Source organism: Cynoglossus semilaevis, chromosome 20, assembly GCF_000523025.1.
Source record: "Cynoglossus semilaevis isolate Cse_v1.0 chromosome 20, Cse_v1.0, whole genome shotgun sequence".
Classification (NCBI taxonomy): Eukaryota; Metazoa; Chordata; class Actinopteri; order Pleuronectiformes; family Cynoglossidae; genus Cynoglossus; species Cynoglossus semilaevis.
In genome coordinates, this window is record NC_024326.1 from 3,643,925 (window position 1) to 3,650,972 (window position 7,048).

A 7,048-nucleotide genomic window follows, 5' to 3' on the forward strand; every position below is an offset into this window, starting at 1 on the left:
AATATGTTTGGAGCTGAACGTCCTGAAACACAAGGCAGACGGGTGTGACACCGATAAAAGTCTTCAGACAGGAAGAGAGACGATGAAAGCAGCCATACATCAACGGTGCTGCAGAGAGGAGTGACAGTCGACACATTTGAAATAACTTCAGATAAAAGTTAATGACGGGGAACAGGTACACATTCACATGCAACAAGATGAAAAAAAAATAACTCTGTGTACTTCAGTCCAGGTTCTTATATTTGACACTGACTTAACTTACAGTATGAGACATTGTTTTAATCTAGTCTCTAAATATACCTGGTTTGGGAGTGTTGAAGACAAGCCATAACCAGTCTGACGTCCGGTCCAGTCTGAAAACTGTTGCGACATCAGGATTGTTGTATATTTGCCTTATTTCTGATTCAGATTCATAAAAGTTAATCATTAATTAAAATCTTTAATTAAATCTTTTTTTCTGTTTTCTTTATCAGTGAATACACACACATTGTATTTAAAGTAGTTAAATACGTACCTGTGCTTATCGCTACTTTCTATTGAACTGGTTGTTGCTCAATCACATGAACGTGTGAGGTAAGCTTGATTTATTCATTTCCTCTCCTGAAGTGTTTTACAAATGTCTACCCAATGAGCATTGCTAATTCGTTGGCCTGGAACGACGCTCACGACTTGTCCAAACCTGGATTTCCATATCAGTCAATGTGCATCAAAGCACACAGAGATCAATGATGATGAAGTGTTTTATGATTAGATTCACCCTTCGAGGTATCATTTATTACCAAAAACAATTTCCACAGTTTTTTTTATTACTATTGTTATTCTATTTGACCAGTTTCTTATCAGCAGTGCTGTGTGTCACCGAGTGCAAATCCTCTCCAACTGGTTTTCTTGAGCAAGGCAGTGAGCTCACTGAACCTAAATGACATCCACATTCAGTAGATTTCAGCCCTGAAGAGCTTCCTGGAATGTGGTGGAACACGAGGTATTCATCATGCGTGTGCAGCTGACAGATCTGCAGCGAGTGGCACAAGGCTTTTGTGTCACCGTGGACCAAAATCTGTGAGGAAAGATTTAAGGTAGAACAGACAGGAGAGCTGCTTGGTATTAGCATATGAACTTCATAGAGATGCTCGCTGATGGTATGGCTAACAACACAGGACAGTTTAACACTTTGTCATGTGAAGTGGTCCAACAGGTTTAATCCAATCACAGGCTGGATTTTATGGTTCGGTGGGACAGTTTGAACATCACTTGCGTACGGTGGATGATATTTTTCATTAAAACAAAGCATGTTTAAGTGAAATTAAATAACACAGTTGGGACAAAACTGTCAGCAGAACAAGCTCTTCTGTCTCTCTGTTTTGTCACCTTGGTCAGACATGCTAAATAGACAGGTGTGAGCTCATTGCCTCCACACTTGCCCACGGCTATGTTTGAGATTTCATTCACTAAAGCTGAATAGAAGTCAGTAGGGGCCCCACTCTGTCCTGCGACAGACGTGCAGCCGGGTCATTGTGCCGAGCCGAGGGGCCCCGGATTGCTCGGCAGAAAGGAGGAGTTGGAGTTGGAGGAGGAGACGGTTGGTCGCTTTACGGGGGTTTCAACAGTGGCAGACCCAGGAGTTTGTTGTGAAGATGGGAGGAGGAGAAAGAGGAGAAAGGAGGAGGAGCAGTGGCAGTTAGACTGCAATAGTGGCTGTCAGGGCTTAAGGTCAAGTCACTGCTTTTGTGTTGGCAGATGTGTTTTGTCTCCCTGACACACACACACATATATATTTTACACTTATGTGCTATAATATACATTTCCAGTGTCAGCAGCCGTAGCCCTTGGAGCCTCTCAAAGGTTCAACCAATTCTCTGGCCTGTGTTTAGACCGTGGTGTTTGTAAAGGTCTGCTTCTGTCGTTTGTTTGCTTGTGAATGAGTGCAGGGTGGGTTTGAGGGCACGAGTTGATCCCACCTGCTGAGGATCGTTCAGAGCTCTGCAGTGTCGACTTACCACAATGGCCCAAAGCTGCTGCCCCTGCTGATGCCTCGCAGTCTGCTCCTTTTCAGAGATCTTTTTTTCCACTTTCCTCTGTGATCATAATAAACACTTCCCTAAAAGGATTTCCAACCCATTGTGCCAGGGGTCATATGCATATTAATGCATAACTGTTGCTGGACCTGGCGTTATTGAAGCTTTGTCTGGTTTTATTTGTCTGTCTCAGCTCGAATGACAGACTTCCTATTCAGTTTAAATGTCAGATCTGACTTAGTTTGGTTGGGGAGACTCAGATTAATATTTATGGACAAAAGTGACAATAACTGCAACTAATAATCCATCCAGGTCTGAGTCCATCACCAGTTCTAATCTTACACCAGAGACCCACTACAGTATGAACAAAAGCCAACCTTCCAATTGGCCAATCAGTGTAAGTGCCTTCATCTAATATCCAAAAAAGTTCACACATAGCTTATCAGGATCTGGAGATTGGAAATTCATTTGAAACCAGCCCCTGCTGCATGGTAGTAGTACTTCATCCAGGCACGGCGCGGTCAGTTTTTCAACTTAGTTCCTGACTCAAATGATGGACACAGCCTTTAATAATGCAAAAGTACAAAGAGACATTATCACAGAATCCTGGTCAGCAGATCAAGAAGGGCTTGAAACATTAGACGGCAGTCAGAACAGGGCTCAGGGATAACATTCACAAAGGCGAGGCTCAAAAGTCAAGCACAGTCAAACACTGGGAAGTACAGAATGTCTGATTCTAGAAAACAAAGCTGGCAAACTGGCAACAGAAAGAATTGACTGAAGGGTGGAGTTAACAAGACACAGGTGGGGGTGATTAGGTGATCACTGTGGAGGAGAATACAGTAGGTGAGGGCAGGTAGACGGGGGAGGTGTGAACACCAGGGAGGTAGGGGGAGATAAGCTAAAACTGTAAAAAAAAAAAAAAAAAGAAACACAACTCAATCACTGAATTTCTAATTTCTACATTCACATAAAACAGATCTTCATTTCTGGGAATAAAAACCAGCCTAAGTTGGTGTATTTATTTGTGCTGCATCAGTGTTTCTTTTAAATACTGTGTTGAAAACAGAACAAACAACACATGGAGGGGAGCTGAAGGAACATGTTGAGAACACAGTTGAGAAACACCAGGTGCAGGAATCGGCAGGTGTGCCACATTAGGGGCCAACATGTTTGCACCACACTGACGCATCTGCCCGGTGGTTATGAGTCAAGCTTGTTTTTTGAAACTAAAAAAAGAAAAAAAAGAAAGAGTTTCTAGCATCCCTTAGTCTTTGAAGAGAGAATGACAAATAATGAAACCTCAGCATTTTCTTTGTAATAACAAAGACATTCTGTGAAGTGAAAATGTTGAAGTTTCGGTCTTTTTTTTAACACAAATTAATTCCATATTATTTTGGTTATTATTATTATTATTTGGTCGGTCCATTTATACATATGTTCAAAAAGATGCACAGAAGTCAGCAGAAAGCCATTTAAGAATGACTGCAGATTGAAATCTAGCTCAGCTATTTAATTAGCTTTGCATCAGTTATGAATGGTACATGTATTAAGTGTATGACCAGGGAAAATACAGTCAGACTCTGAGGTTGGGAATTGCTTTTGGTGTTACTCTAAATGAGCTGACTGCAGTGAAGTACTAAATCTGAATGTTGTCTTGTCAGCAGCAACTGGACTTGGTGCTTCTAATCTCTGAGTCCAGTTGCTGCCGTTGAAATGACATTTGGGTCATACATTCAGATTAGCACTGAACACCATTCACTTCTGATTCACTCCTGATGCACGCAGGTGAGACTTGATGGTTCACATTCATGTGACGTGACTCTTCAGGCCTACTTCAGTCTTTAATGTTGACTTAATTGACCTCATGAATGGATCACGGTCAAACTGAGACGGTAACTATTAATAGAATCTTAGCAGAAATACTAATAATTTTTAAAAAAAGCAATTGATGATGAAAATTGGTAATCATAAAGTATGATTTTCAGTACACAAAAAGATGGCGTGTACTCAGAAGAGCCAATCAGAGTGTTGCAGTCATTGAATGTGTAGCTAATTAGAAGGCAGGATGAGAGAACAAACCCGACTGATTGCAATACTTTCTATAGGTGACAATTATTGTAATGTCGCCTCACTTAAAGATAATAATTGCACATTTTTAAAAGCCCTCCAGTCAGAGGGTTCTTCAACCTGATATCTAGTTCATCCACTGCTGAACTCGATTCATCATTTAAGATTAATTACCTGAGGGCATTGATCAGTGAAGCTATGGATAAAGGCTGTGATGGAGACAGGTGAGGTGGTGGGATCTGTTATGTAGGCAGGTCACATCTGTGCTGTGACATCATTCTGCTCTCTCTCTCTGTCTCTCTGTCTCTCCCTCCATCCTGTGTCCGTGTTTCACCATCTATTTAGTATTCAGCTGTGGAGTTCACTCTCACAGAAACTGCTGCCAGCTTTGCATGAAGTAGGAGAAAAGAGAGGGCACAGAACAACAGGGAGAAATGTGAAAATGATATTGATTGAAAAGAAATGAGAATTAGACACAGAGAGACTCAGAGAGAGCAGCAGATGACCTGAAGACATCTGAGACAGACAGAAAAGACAGAGGGAAAAGTTGAACGATGAGCGGCAGAAAGAGACACAACCCAGCTTTGCATTGTATTCACCAAAGAAAGAAGCACCTCTGGGAACTGCCTAAAAATCTACATGCATGGTCGACCGTCTGGCTGCTTGTAAAAAGAAGATTTTAGCCTTTGCTGTCATCTCTCTCTTCCCTCTCTGGTATCTTTGGTTTTCTGCAGACTACACACACACTGTCATACTTTCACACTCCATCACCATGCCTTCTGTACTGCTATCTCATCTTGAGGAAGCTTGTGAATATTGCTGACCATGGGGTGTCAAACTCAATCATGAAATATAGCAGGCCCAGTGGGATGGACATGTATCACACCGTCTAGTACTGGTAACGCTTTAACCACTGCAACCTCCTTTCCTTTCAATAAAAAAAAATACAAATAAGTCGAATTTTATGTAATATTATTTAAAGTTACATGAATCCTGTTCTTACATGTAACTTGTTTAGCAGATGAAGCTACATGGTTTCTAATAAACAAACGCTGGCAGCCATGCTTCTAACCCATATTTGATCCAGTCCGACAACATGCACGGAACTCTTTTTTGGAAGCCTGCGCTGATTAACTCAATTACTCTCCCCGATTTTAATCTTGTTGCCAAACTACGTCAGAGAATTTGGTTAATCACCTAGAGCTGCCGCAATTACATTTTAACCGTGACAAAAGCTAAGGTAATATTTTGCTGTTTTGTTACATAAGTGTGGCTCATGTTCCCTTACTTGTTTGTTTTTCGCACCATGCGCTCCTGTGTTGCTCTTCAACAGTCAGAGTTCAAAGGTTGAGATGAACAAAGATAATAGTTGACTTCTATATGTTTGCATTTTAAATAAATCTGTTGTGGTTGATGGCGTTTTGACCTTTCACAAACTGAGGATGAAACGCATTTAAGTTAAACAAAACATTTCAAACTCTTAGCTTCTTGTTTGTCCTCAGGAAGCAGAAACAGTGGCATTTGGTTCAGGTGTGACTCAGATAATTCCTGTTTTTTAAGTTTTTCTCACTTTGTTATGTGAGTGATTGACTATGTGATGTGATTTTATTTGTAGCTGTTGTTGTTTTTTGAAAAGTTCCCACTGTAAGTTATGGTCATGTAATACAGTATGTTAGAAATGAATATTAAAAATGATGTCTACAGAGACACTGACATCGATGACTATCGCAAAGGCAAAAGTCACGTTGATGACAGTGTATAATCTGCAGCGACAGTGTAATTCTGTACCACCCATCTTCCTGTGTAATTATTACAACCATTAATAAAGAAAAAAGGAGGTCAGCACAACAGATGCTGTAAAAAGAAAGGAACAAGTGCCTTAGAACTAGGCCATGAATATGATGTAGGTGAAGGACTTTTTGACCATTGTGTAAAAACGTTGCTGCTGTTGAGTCTTAGTTACAAGACTAAATCTATTGTTGTGAAAGGTATGATGTAATAATGTTAAATTAATAATAATCCATGCTTCATTATAGACACTTTATGTATATAGTTGTGACAAAACCAGAGAGTCTTTTTAAAGATTTTCTCAAGCTGAACTGGGACTATTTCTCTAATCAACCATCTTGTTCTCTCAGTGAGAACATTCAGTGATGTACAAAACATACACCACAGCAGGGACACCCACTATTACTGAACCATTCATTCACAAGACGCCTGGTGCAGTCATCACAGCTGGAGACCAACGGTCTGCACTACCAGACAGGAAAGAAAAATATATTTAAAAAAAAAAATTAAAAAAAGTGTTGTTGATGTGTGTCTCCTGTTTCCATTTCCTCTTTTTTACTGCAATAATTTAAACTACACCTGTCAACAGGAACTAATCCAGATTTATATATATATATTTATATATACAATGTGATCTTCACCTCAGATCCCCTGCATCACATGTGCTGCTGGTTTTATCAACACCACATGAGGCCGGGCCAATGATTCACCCAGGAAGTGTGAAACACAAACACGAATCCTGGCAATCAGACAGTCCTGTTCAGGGGTGGGGGTCGGGGGGGGTGTTTAGGGGGGCAAATATTCTGTTCATAATACCATCAACTTACCGCTCTGATGCCCAGCCTTCGTTTATCAGTAAGGCCTGTGTGTTGGTGTGTGTAATCAAACGTGGCCCATAAAAACAACTCTGGCACACAGAGGCGATGCTGACTCCAGCATTGATGGGAATGGTTTTTGGCACTGAGGCAACACATGCCATTATAAGTGGACTCATTCACGACAGATAGATAACTCTTGAGCAATATTTGGCACACGATGTGGTGAAGGGAGCTGTGGAGATGCACGATAAGAGAAAGTGTTAAAGATTACAGAGCTGATAAAAGTACCTGCTTTAATATGAGCTGTGTAATGACCAACTGACCGCGTACAGGAAATGGACTCAGATTTCTACTTCC